The sequence below is a fragment of the Lethenteron reissneri genome, unplaced genomic scaffold (assembly GCF_015708825.2).
Source record: "Lethenteron reissneri isolate LAM-NWPU_2019-01 unplaced genomic scaffold, ASM1570882v1 scaffold_572, whole genome shotgun sequence".
NCBI classification, from domain to species: Eukaryota; Metazoa; Chordata; class Hyperoartia; order Petromyzontiformes; family Petromyzontidae; genus Lethenteron; species Lethenteron reissneri.
This window is the reverse complement of record NW_026892094.1, coordinates 27,501-40,340: the sequence shown is the minus strand read 5'-3', so window position 1 is coordinate 40,340 and position 12,840 is coordinate 27,501. Positions and strand designations below refer to the sequence as shown.

At 50.7% G+C, this 12,840-nt stretch overlaps 1 pseudogene; it reads right to left on the bottom strand.

The window, feature by feature from the left end:
- Positions 1–6,363: 6,363 nt before the first annotated feature.
- LOC133339930 (helicase POLQ-like) overlaps positions 6,364–12,840 on the bottom strand; it is a 17,761-nt pseudogene continuing 11,284 nt past the window's right edge.

Sequence of the window (12,840 nt, the reverse complement as noted above, 5' to 3'; positions counted from 1 at the left end):
AGGATCGTCCGCCATTTTGGCGACACAGCGTTGCGACGCCTTGCTGAACTTACCGCCGGAAGAGTCAGCGACGGACGGAAGCAAGCCAAGGAGTCGCAGTCGTCACCTTACAACCGTCAAAGAGTTCTCCATCGGGGGCGATTGGAGTGCGTTCGCCTGCAGATTTTTGGCGGCGGTACGTACGGCAAGGTGGACGGACGCTGAGGCACTGGAGGTGCTCCCGACTCCTTGATGATGAGTCCGTTCGTTTTTTTCGCTCTATAAAAGCTGCGAAGAAGAAAACTCTGCGAGGGGTGTTCGAGGAAATGGCGGACGCGTACGAGCCACCGGATGACGCCCATCGCCGATTCGTGCAGCGGCAACGCGCACCTGAGGAGTCACCTGTAGCGTACAGGGGCGCCGTGTTGGAACTCGCTATGGCCGCTTACCCGGAGACGGAGCCTGACCTGCTGGAACCACTCATCTTGGGGAAGATGTTGGAGTTGTCCCGAGATCTCGGCATTCCCATGCAAGCGTGCGGTCACGAAAAACTCACGTCCCGGACCGCGGCCAAGTGTTTGGACGCCCAGTTCAATCTCCGCCGCTGGAAACAGGTGACGGCGTGGACGGGCGGTCCTGTCGTCGATGGGGGGGCCGTAGGGTGGGACCCTACGAAGGCCGTGTACGGCCGGATGCGACCGGCCCAAAGGAGTTGTCGGCCGCCTCCACTCCGTGGCCGGCTCGAAGCGGGCCAGGGCCGCGGGCTCCGCCGCCGGCGCGGCCGCGTCGGGACGGGGTGCCCGCTGCGCGCCGCCCCGACGTCGACTGCTTCCGCTGCGGCCGTCGGGGCCACTATGCCAGGGACTGCTGGGCCCGGGTTCCGGGGCCGCCCCAGCAGGAGGCCTCGACAGCGGACGCCCCAAAGAAAGACCCTCCGGCACAGGCAAGTCGGTGCGCACCAGACACCCGGCAAGGCCTGACACCTCACTCATCGCCGTTGTTATGCGACGCGGATGTTGTAAAATACGGGAGGCCAGTATCTGAGCCTTGTCGCTCGATAACGCAGTGGCGTAAGCTGGCTCGGCGGGTTGTCGCGGCCGCTACCGGTTCGTCCACTGTACCTGGGTCCATCCAAGGGGTGGACGTACGTATTTTGGTGGATTCCGGTGCGTCCGCGACCATTATTTCGGATGTGATATTCCTTCTTTTGAACATCCCACCGGGGGCCGTGAGGCCGGCTTACGCTTCCTGCATCGCTGCGAACGGGGGTAGTATGGGCATCGTGGGACAGGTGGACGCTAACATTTCTATCGGGGGTGTCTCGGCCTCGGGCGTTGTGTTGATTTCGAGGTCCCTGGCGGTTCCTTGCCTGTTGGGTACGGATTTTTTGGCTAAGATGCCCATTCTAATTAGAATCAATGAAAATTGCATAGAACTACCGGGGGGCCGGAAATTGGAATTTTTACAGTCCGCCTGGGGGCGACCGGCTCCTGTCGCCCAGGTGCAGGCGCTATCGGAAGTTTCGGTTGATATTCCACCTGGCTCTCAGATGCTCATTCCCTTACGATACCGGAAGCCGGTTCCGGGTCGGCAGGGTGCTTTTGGGATTTTGCTGTCGCCGTCCGCCGCGGTTACGGGCGGCTTAGCGCTGGTAGGGGCGCAAACTATTGTCCGTCCAGATCAGCGCCCGTTTTTGCAGGTGTTAAATGCGGGTGCTGAAAGCGTGTGTGTGCCAGCTGGTACCGTTGTGGCACATGCCACTACGGCGTTTACGGCCCAGAGTGACCTGCCGGACGGGGGGCTTGTGGGTGGTGTTTCACACGATGGAGGGGTTGATGATCGTTGGATCGCCGAATTATGTGGGGAAAATTCGGCCCTTTCCACCGAGCAGCGTTGTGCGATTCATAAATTATTATCGAGCTATTCCGATGTGTTTAGCTCGGACGATTTGGACTTGGGACGCACCTCGCTTCTCTCTCATCATATCGACACGGGGGACGCTGCCCCTATCCGGTTGAACTCGCGTCGGATGAGTCCGGCTGAGCGTGAGCATGTTCGAGGGGCAGTGGAAGACATGTTGAAAGCGGATATTATATCTCCGTCTAATAGCCCATGGGGCGCGCCTGTTGTGTTGGTTAAAAAGAAGGATGGTAAATTGCGATTTTGTGTGGATTTTCGGAAGCTGAATAAAGTGTCGGTGGCAGATGCGTATCCCCTGCCGCGTATGGACGATTCTCTCGACGCCTTGTCAGGGGCTAAGTTTTTTTCAACGCTAGATCTCTCTTCGGGCTTCTGGCAGCTCCCCCTTGACGAGCCCTCGCGAGAAAAGACAGCTTTCCGTACGCCGCAGGGGTTATTCCAATTTAACTGTCTTCCGATGGGGTTGAATGCTGCCCCTGCCACTTTTCAGAGGTTGATGGAGTTGGTGTTGACGGGGTTGCAGTGGGAGACATGTCTCATTTATTTAGATGATATTATAGTCTTCAGCCGCACATTTGATGAGCATTTACTGCGGTTGGAGGCTGTATTCGCCAGAATGCGTTCTGCTAATTTGAAATTCAAGCCTAAGAAATGTCATTTACTGCAACGCTCCGTTCGATACTTGGGACATATTGTTAGTGCGGACGGGGGTGGGCCACGGATCCAGAGAAAACTGCGTGTGTCCGGGATGGGCAACCCCGGCCACGGTGGGTGATGTGCGTCGGTTTTTGGGGTTCGCCTCATATTATCGGAGGTTTGTTCCGAATTTCGCTACTATCGCCAGGGCATTACATCTCCTTACTGGGAAGGGGCCATAAATTTGTGTGGGGACCGCCGAGGAGGCGGCGTTTCGGAGCCTGCGCGATTATTGGCTACTGCGCCGACGTTGGATTATCCGGATTTTGAACATCCCTTCATCTGGATACTGATGCGAGTGACACTGTATTGGGGGCGGTGTTGTCCCAGCAAAAGGTGGTGTTGAGCGTGTGTGGTGGCGTATGGGAGTCGAGTTTTGTCTCCCGCGGAAAACCCGTTACTGCGCACTCGCAGGGAACTGTTGGCTATTGTGTTTTTTCTCCGACAATTTCGACCGTATCTGTACGGTCGGTCGTTTATTGTCCGCACGGACCATTGCGGCCTTACAGTACGCTCTTAGATGGACCAGCCATCCGACAATTGGCGAGATGGCTGGACACGTTGCAAGAATTTCCTTCAAATTCACCATCGGAAGGTTGTGCGTCACGCTAACGCGGACGCACTGTCCAGGTTGCCGCAACAATCCCCTTGTGCGTGTGCGTCGGGGACGCATAGGTGTGGACCGACTCAGCCTCCCCCTCAGCCTGTCCGCGCTGGCGGTGGAGTGTTCTCGAAAAACTCCGTTACACCGGGACCGGTTGATGGGGGACCGGCCTGACGGGATTTTGCGTCTTCCGAGGGTCTGTGTGGATTCGGGAGCAAATGTTGGACGATTTCTTTGGTGTCGTACGAAACGAAACGGAGAAGGCGGGTAAGGAACTCGTGCGGGTGGTATTTCGGAAACTGCTCTCCGAGATGGGTTACTGATGTGGAGGGAAGGGATACAGGAACACTGGCGTCTCGTTGTGCCTGCGTCATTGCGGTACGAGTTGATTAGATCTTTGCACTGTGACAACACTTTTACACCTGGGGGTGCAGAAACCCTATTGACGCTGCAACGAGACTATTATTGGCACGGCATGACGACGGATGTCGCGGTCACGTTCGCGCGGTGGTCCCGATTGTGCCCGCCGTAAACCACCTAAACATCCATATGTTCCGCCGATACAATCGATTCAAGTATCTCGGGTTAATGAGCTGGGTGGCGTTAGATATTTTGGGACCCTTTCCGCCATCCGCTAAGGGAAATAAGTATTTACTGGTGGGGGTGGAGTTACCTCTCTCGCTGGCCGATTGCCTGGCCTTTGCCTGACCAGTCAGCGGCGTCTATCACTGACGCCTTTCTATTTGGGTATGTAATGGACAAGGGGGCGCCGGAGAGGCTCCTTACAGATCAGGGGCGTAACTTTCGTCCAAATTGTTGGGGGAAGTGTGTGCGGCTTTGGGAACTAAAAAGATACGGACGTCCCCCTACCACCCACAAACTGATGGTGATGGTGGAACGGTTGAATCGGACTCTGTCCGCCATGCTGTGCCATACAGTCGGGGAAAATCAATCTGATTGGGATTTGCATATCCCTGGGGTGCTTCGAGCGTATCGCATGACGCCGCACGCGGCTACTGGATACTCGCCGTTCTTCCTTATGTACGGCCGTGAGAATGTTGCCCCGATTAATGAGCAGTTGGGAACCGGTGCGAGGGGGCCTGTTTAAGCCTCTTCTGAGTATATTCAGGACAACGTTCGCCGTGTCACTGAGGCGAGGGAAAGAGCCCGCATGGCTACAGCCAAAGCTCAGGCCAGGAATGAGCGGTGTGCCCGACGTTCGAAGGGGGAGTGCCCCTGGAAGAAGGGGGACCTGGCCTGGCTTCATTGCCCACAGGTGCGGCCAGGTACCTCTCCTAAATTACACAAACCGTGGCAAGGTCCGGTCCGCCTCATTGAGGTTCCCAACCCACAGTCGGCGCGTGGTTCAGGTTGGTTCGCGGCGCTGGTTCGTGCATACATCCCGGTTTGAAGCCATACATTGCCCCGCGGCCGGATGCGTCATCTCCCGAAGTTGCCTTGCCGGGGGTCTGTTGCTGCCGACTCGCCCTTGCCTGTGTCTGCTGACCTTGCGAAAGCGCCTGTCGTACCCTTCACAGACAAGCCGGCCGTGACAGCGCAGGGAGGAGGACGTTCCGCTAGTGGGATGCCGACCGTGCCGCGGAACCCACGGACCTGCAGCTCTTCCTATCCCTCCGCGGACGCGAGTACGGGATGTCTCTGGACGCGAGCGGACAGTGGCGGGCCTCCAATGGCGACGGAAGAACTTGCGCCCGTCGCCCCTAAAACCCTTCCACGTTCCCGCTCGGCGGGTGGGCTGCCCGACCGGTCCGGGACGGCCCGTCTGCCCGTACTCGCTCGAAATCCCTCACGTTTCGTTAGATTGGTGTTGTGTGTGTTCTGGTTATATTGTTGTTGCATGCTTCGTGTCTTTTTACGTGTTGGCCCTTTACACCCGCATTCTTGTCAGGTTGCAATTCAGCCGAGGTCGGCTGGATTTTCTTTATGGGGGAGGGTGATGTAATGCGGGCGTAAACGGCCCTCCGGAGGTGACGTCAGGAGGGGAGGAGTTAGTCACGTTGGGGGGTGAGGGGTTAGGCTATAGAAGGAGGGGAACCGGAAGAGGACGGGGAGTGACGGGGAAACCAGGAACAGAGAGAGGCCCGAAGGGCGAAGCGGAGGGTGCGAGATCGCCACGAACACGGGGGGAGCGAGGATCGGCACCGTTGGCCAGCGGTGACCGAACCCGAAGCGCGAGGAGGCTGCAGTCAGCAGCGGGGCTGCATACAGAGTCAGCAGCGGGTCTGCATACGGTAGCAGCCAGAGGGTCTGCACATAGGGGTAGCAGCGGGAGTCTGCATAGAGGTAGCAGCGAGTCTGCAGGGAGGAGGTACAGTAGATGAAGCGGAGAGTCAGAGGGAAGAAGGAGCTATAATAGCAGCGAATAGCCGGGGGCTACAAATACAGAGTTATAACAGAGTGCCGTGTGGTGAGGACGAGAAACCCAATAAAAGACACGAAGACAGAAGGAAGTGTCCGAGTCCTTTAATTACACAAGTAACACTAAAAAAGATATAGACTTCGTGTTTTTATATTTTATTTAAGTTGAACCTGACTGCCACTTCAGTAGGTACAGAACTCCCGATACGTTGCGGTGATGGGCGGGACCTCACCTGTAAATGCGGCACTCAAAATTACCCATCAATGGTAACCGCGGATTTAGCCACGCAGCGACATTAATCCCCAACAAAATATGAATATCAGGACAAACCACTCCATAATCGGTGAAAATAACAGCGAATAAGAGTTTCCATTTTACCCTAAAAACGATATGTGTCTACATTGCAGAATTTTGCATTTGTAAATATTAAATCATAAAAAAAAACATACACTCCAGTACTCAGAAGATCATAGCAAAACCTGGTCTGTGCAACTCAACCATTTTTTCCTCTCCATTTGTCTCAACATGTTTCTCTGGACATCAAGACACGCATCTGAAACATTTCTCCGTACCTCCGATTAGCGCGCTTGGATACATACGATGCGAAAGGAGTCCAAGCATACAAACACGCGTCTGTCGCAAGGCACCACGATGGGAAGTGTAAGTGTGGCGAGCACATTGTTGGAGGAAATTGGCCGTATATCATCTGAGGATTGGGAGTTTGATTTTATTTTATTTTATTTTATTTTACTTTTATTCATTTAAATTTTTTACCTACGTGACTTTACCGAAAAAACCTAAGAGTATGAATCCTTGCAGTCGCGAAAGGTTCAAATCTAGAACACGATCTACACCGTTAAAATTCAGCGTTTAAAAAAGCTAAAACCTGCTGCAGTTCAACAAAGTCGTCACGTGAGTGCGAGAGGGAGAGCGGGCACGGCCAGCAGCTCTGCAGCTTCTTCTCGCAACGCTTCAGCTCTGTCCGTCAGCAAGAGCTGGCAAAGAGAAAACGCAGGTGGGGCTCAAAAATCAGAATCTTGGTACCGGCAGGGAACCACCTGGTTCCACCAGCCCACAGGGGATTATTGTGTCCGTCCGTCTGACCGTCCGTCCGTCCGAAGTGCATCCAAAAATGGGTGGGGTGGGGCTGGGTGGGAAGGGGAAGGTGGGGAGGGGCTGGGTGGGGAGGGTGGGGCTGGGTGGGGAGAGGCTGGGTGGGGAGGGGAGGGTGGGGAGGGGCTGGGTGGGGAGGGTGGGGGAGGGGAGGGTGTGGATGGGCTGAGTGGGGAGGGTGGGGAGGGGCTTGGTGGGGAGGGTGGGGCTGGGTGGGGGGTGGGGCTGGGTGGGGAGAGTGTGGAGGGGTGGGTGGGGAGGGGCTGGGTGGGGAGGGTGGGGAGGGTGGGGCTGGGTGGGAGGTTGGAGGGTTACTTTGGCAGAGAAAACGATCTGCTTGGCCTTTCTGAGTGGCAGGAACTCAATCTGTGCACCAGATCCTTGGGCTCAGCGTTGGCCAGCATTGCCAGGGACTTCAAGCCAACTTTGTACAGTTGGCGGGCTCTGGACTTGAAGAAAACGAACATTTAAACATCTGAATATTGTCACTGGATGAACGTGTCGCTGTGTGACTGATGTGGTGGCAGCATGTCCATACCTCCTTCACTCCAGCCACCTGCATGAGTGGAATCAATTCTGACTTGACACAGTAGGAGAGCTTTTTGTGGGAGATCAGCAAACAGGAGTTGGTATGCCCAGAACTCGTCTAGTTCCTTCAGGGTAAAGACAAAGACTGCAGGTGGTCAGTTCACAATCATAACCGGATGAACACGATTCATATCAATGGGCTCTTAAGATGCCACTGTGTCCAGTGATGCGGACACTTTACCTGGCCAAAATGCATGATGCAGGAGGCAAAGGCTGCTGCAGATCCCACCAGGTTTTGAATGAAGCCACGATTTTGGCCAAACTTGGAGGCGACTTTCCACACCGATGTCTGTTTGTACAAGGCGTAGAGGACCAAGGCCAGGTAGAATCTGTTCACTACTCGCTCGTCCACCGCTTTCTGTCACACACCCAAAGGCAAAACAAACGATTCCACGACGTTTCGTATTAATTTAAAAACCATGGCATGATTTTAACTTGTATGCCTTTCTTATACTTTTACGACAGGTTATCTAACGAGGTGTTCACGTCTCTGCTGTAAACAATACGCGGCACTGTACAACAGCTTCATGCCAGATATCACTACTTCATTGGCATTGATAATTGTTTTTTATCCTTCTATCCTGACGACAAAAACTGACTCCTTTATACAAGGGATCATGTTTGCATTAACCACAACACTTGCGGTCAAAATGCAAACAAAACACATAACTCTGATAATGTATGCACTGTCCTTGAAGTTGATTGGTCCACACCCGAGACAGCTTTCCTTAGAGCCTAGTCTCACATGGTGTTGGACCAGATGATGCCAAAAGGCGCACAACTCAAAGACAATGCACCATCAGAGTATGAGAGCTCGGGGGAAGCAAAATATCATATTTTGCTACTGGCAAAGGAGGTTCCAATGGTGTAAATCTCTGACATTGTAAAGTAGGCACAGGTAATAAGAACATCAAAACCATTAAAATCTTTGGCTTAAAAACCTAGGCACCTGTCTTGTGCTTTGTCCGGCTACTTTCCTGGCGATGAAGCTCTCTGGAACACCAATGACCGTGGCCACTTTCTGTTCCGTCACATCCAGCTGATTAAACTACAAACAAACAAACACATGTCCCTGTGCATTTTTTTAACAGCTTAGCATTCATTAAGGGCATCATATTCTTAGATTTTTTGGGTAAAGTCACGTAGGTAAAAAAGTAAAATTCATATTTTATTTTATCTTATTTAACTTTTATGAATTTAAATTTTTTACCTACCTGGTGACTTTACCGAAAAAACCTAAGAATATGAATCCTTGCAGTCACGAAAGCTTCAAATCTAGAATTAAGGGTATCATTTAATACAATGAATGTAGCATTTTCAATACAGAATAACCCATTTCAATAATAGTGATATATTAAGATAATTTTAAAGCTTCTACACATAGCCCACCAATCTCAATACCCTATAACAATCTTAAAAGAAGCTATCACTTTCACAAATCAGAGCGTTATCAATAATTCAACATTTAAATAAGCCGATTATATGTATTGTTGTTACATATCGTGATGCAATGTGTCCACACCTGTCGCATGTACGTGTTCCAGTCCGGTCTGCACTGAGAGACCAAGTCGTACGGCGTCGCCAGGTAGATGAGGTGCAGGTAGTTATTCAGCACCAAGCCTTCAACGCCCGCTTTTAGATCTCGGTACAGCACGGTACAAAAAGCCAAATCGACGGATCCTGCGAGACAAACACGACATTAGAACACTGCGTGCGTGCACGTGCGCTCGTGCACGTGCGCTCGTGCACGTGCGCATCGTGCACGTGCGCTCGTGCACGAAGCCGACTACAGCGTCACTTTGAAAGTAAATGTCAGGCTTGCCTTAAAGTGAGATTTAGCTTCGCAAAAAAAACATCTACCTTGTAGATTCAATTTAAAGCTTTCGTGACTGCAGGGATTCATATTCTTGGTTCTTTTGGTAAAGTCACGTAGAAGGGAAATAATAAAATAAATAAAACATTATAAAATACATTGTTATTTTATAATTTTCGGTAAAGCCACGTAGAAGGGAAATAATAAAATAAAAAAATAAAACATTAAATATTTTATTATATTATTTATTAAGTTTTATTTTTTTTCCCTTCTAGGTGACTTTACCGAAGGAACCAAGAAGATGAATCCCTGCAGTCTAAAACATAATAAAATATATTATATTCTATTATTTTACAATGTTTTATTTTTATTATTTTATAATTTCCCTTCTACGTGACTTTACCGAAAATAAGAAAAATAAAACATAATAAAATAAATTATTATATTATTTAATGTTATCTTTTTCTTATTTTATTATTTCCCTTCTATGTGACTTCACCGAAAGAAGCAAGAAGACGAATATTACTACCCTTGTATGTGGCTTGACCAAGCTTGGTAACCTCCAGCAGCTGCTCAGAGGGTGGCAGCAGCGTCTCCCTCGGACCTCCTGCAGAGCTCACCAGGCCCGCCTGCTGCAGCTGCTGCAGGCAGTGCCGGCACAGATCCCTGACTTTCTTCATCCCACCACCCTCCTGCTGCTGCTGCTGCACCCCAAACAGGGTGGTCTCCAAAAAGCGATGGATAACGTCGATGTCCGTTGCGATCTGTTACCAGCAAAGGGTTGTAAATGCGGTTTGTCAATTCGTAATATTTCAAACCCTTAGTTCTTTCGGTAAAAGTCACGTAGGTAAAAAATGAAATTAAAATTCACGTTTTATTTTTATTCATTTTCATTTCATTTTTTACCTACACGGTGACTTTACCGAAAGAACTAAGGGTATGAATCCTTGAAGTCACGAAAGCTTCAAATCTAGAATTCGTAATATTTGTTCGATCGTCAACAAGCAACGCAAATGATTACGCGAGTAGCGGTTCGGATTCATCAAGAAAAATGCATCATTGCGCTCATTTTACACACTTGATCGTGCGTCTAGGAATACATGAAATATGTATTTGCGTGAACTCTGTAGCCTCTATTGGCATTACAACTCACCACATTGTTAAACAAATATTTCTTCTTGAATCACTACTCCAAATCGTGACAATGTTTCAAATCGCAAGGGATACACACATATATATGCACCATTTATTTTTACTAAACCAATAAATGTCTTCTTCTTGGTTCTTTCGGTAAAGTCATCACGTAGAAGGGAAGTAATAAAATAAGAAAAATAAAACATAATAAAATAATTCTCACGACGTTTCGGCCACAACGCAAGCAGCCGTCTTCAGGTGAGGAACAGGTCTGTCGAGAAGACAGAGTCTGAATGACAACCCCAGGCTTGGAGCGTGTTTTTAAGCTGGGTTGGAGGGGGGGAAGAGCGCCTTGACAAAATAATTTGCATATCAAGAGAAGTTTAGCATATATTTAAGCTGGGTTGGAGGTGGAAGAGCGCCTTGACAAAATAATTGCAACCCAGCTTAAAAAGACGATCCAAGCTTGGGGTTCACTCAAACAAGCATGATCTGATGAGTTGATGACTTAATGATGACATCACTCTGCTGCTGCTGCTGCTCTATATAAGATCAGGAGACACAGCAGAGCCTCACCATTCTGGCGAATTGCCCGATGATGATGCTGGATGCAATTACCAGCGAAACGTCGTGCTACTCAAATTGTAAATGTTGTGGTTTCACGCTTCAACACACCGGTGGGCTAAAGCAGTGAACTATTTTGTCTTTTGTCAACGTGACACTTTTTTACTGATTGGCCGTGTCGGGTGGTGGAGGGTTACGACACATTTATAAATAACGCGGCGATCTAAACCCAACAACGTTGATTATGAAGCATGATCTATTTAAACTCTGAGTATGTAACTACCACGAACCGTTTCATATCAAATGTATCGTGTCAAATGCATGCATCTGTTGCCCCAGCAGTTTGTAAACGGTAAACATCGGCTCCAAAACACACAAACAGGTGCCGAGTATTATTAAACAGACTTGTCTCCTGGTTGCTGCGTAACATTTCCATGGAAACGTCACTGCAGTTCATTTCGTGCGTAATTTACGTTATAAGCAGAACAGAAACTGACCTTCAAGCCAATGAGTGACAGGAGTAGGCTTTGAACTCCTTTTCCATCTGCATGTGCCAGGCTACTCTGGCAAACTTCAAATGGTCCATCCACAAGTAGCGTCACCACCTACAAGTAGAAAAACGCAGAAAAATCATATTTTTTCTTCTGGCAAATGAGGTTCCAATGGTGTAAATGCTTCACCCCGAGCTCTCATACTCTGATGGTGCGTTGTCTTTGAGTTGTGCGCATTTTGGCGTCATCTGGTCCAACACCATGTGAGACTAGGCTCTAAGGAAAGCTGTCTCAGGTGTGGGCCAATCAACTTCAAGGACAGTGCGTACATTATCAGAGTTGTGTTTTTGTTAGCATTCCGACCGCAGGTATTGTGGTCAATGCAAACATGACTCCTTGTAAAAAAGGTGTCAGTTTTGTTGCCAGATAAAAGGGTAAATTTTTTAAATCATATTTTGCGACTGGCAAAGGAGGTTCCAATGGTGACAGAGAAATCGATTACAAAGAGCACACTTGCGCTACACAAGAACAAGGTCTGTAGGCCGGTGTGATCATTTTAACAAGACGCTCAACTTTTGAATGGGACGTCCTTCAGCTAATTCTAACATTGGGAGCATGGCAGCAGAACAGCCGCTACACCTTGGGCTTGTCCCTGCTGTTGACGATGGTGATGCTCTCTCCCGACGCGTCTATCCCCGCCCGCCCGGCACGGCCCACCATCTGCTTGTACTGGCTTCGGCTTAGGAAGGAATTGCCGATGTAGGGGGAGCGGAGGATCACCCTGAAGGCAGGTGCGTGCGTTGGGGCAGGAGGCACAGGAGACGATCCACAAGTTATCGACGAACAAGAAAAACATTCGAGCGTGGTTGTGACGCATAGCACTCCGATGTGCTTTCGGGTCGTGCCGCTTGTCGTTTGGCACGACGTCCGACATGTGTTGACAGCTTCTTCAAGAACATCATGCCAAACAACACGTGGTACCACCTTAAAATCATCGGAGACTTTGTGCAAGGTGACCGCGTACTTTTTACCGCGCTATGCCAATGGCTTCTGCGTGGCGAATGAGTATCTAAAATTGAAGGCGCACATCTTTCATTTACACGTTTTAAACGTCTCTGGCGTGCCGATGCCAAAACACTCCCCCAACTCACAACATGATTGATGGCTAACTTCACGGCGGTTATGTACACACGCGCTCAACTTCTTTCGCGCCGTACGTAGCCAGCCGTGCTAATCGGAGGTGCGGCCGACACCGCAATGCACCGACGACCGAGGTGGCGAACCTGCGTGCCGGTAGATTGACGCCGGCCGCCAGCGTGGAGGTGCACGCCAGCAGGCAGAGCGTGCCGCCAAAGTAGGCCTCCTCGATGAGGCGGCGCTCCTCGCCCGTGAGGCCGCCGTGGTGGTAGGCCAGGCCGTAGGGGACCGTGTGCCGCAGCACGGGACACAGCTCCCCGTCGGCCCGCAGCTCGGCGAGCAGCGCATGTTTCTCCTGCTCGCGGTGACGCAGGAACGTCCTGCGGGCGGTCAGAACGCGCCGGAAAGGGGGCGGTGGTGC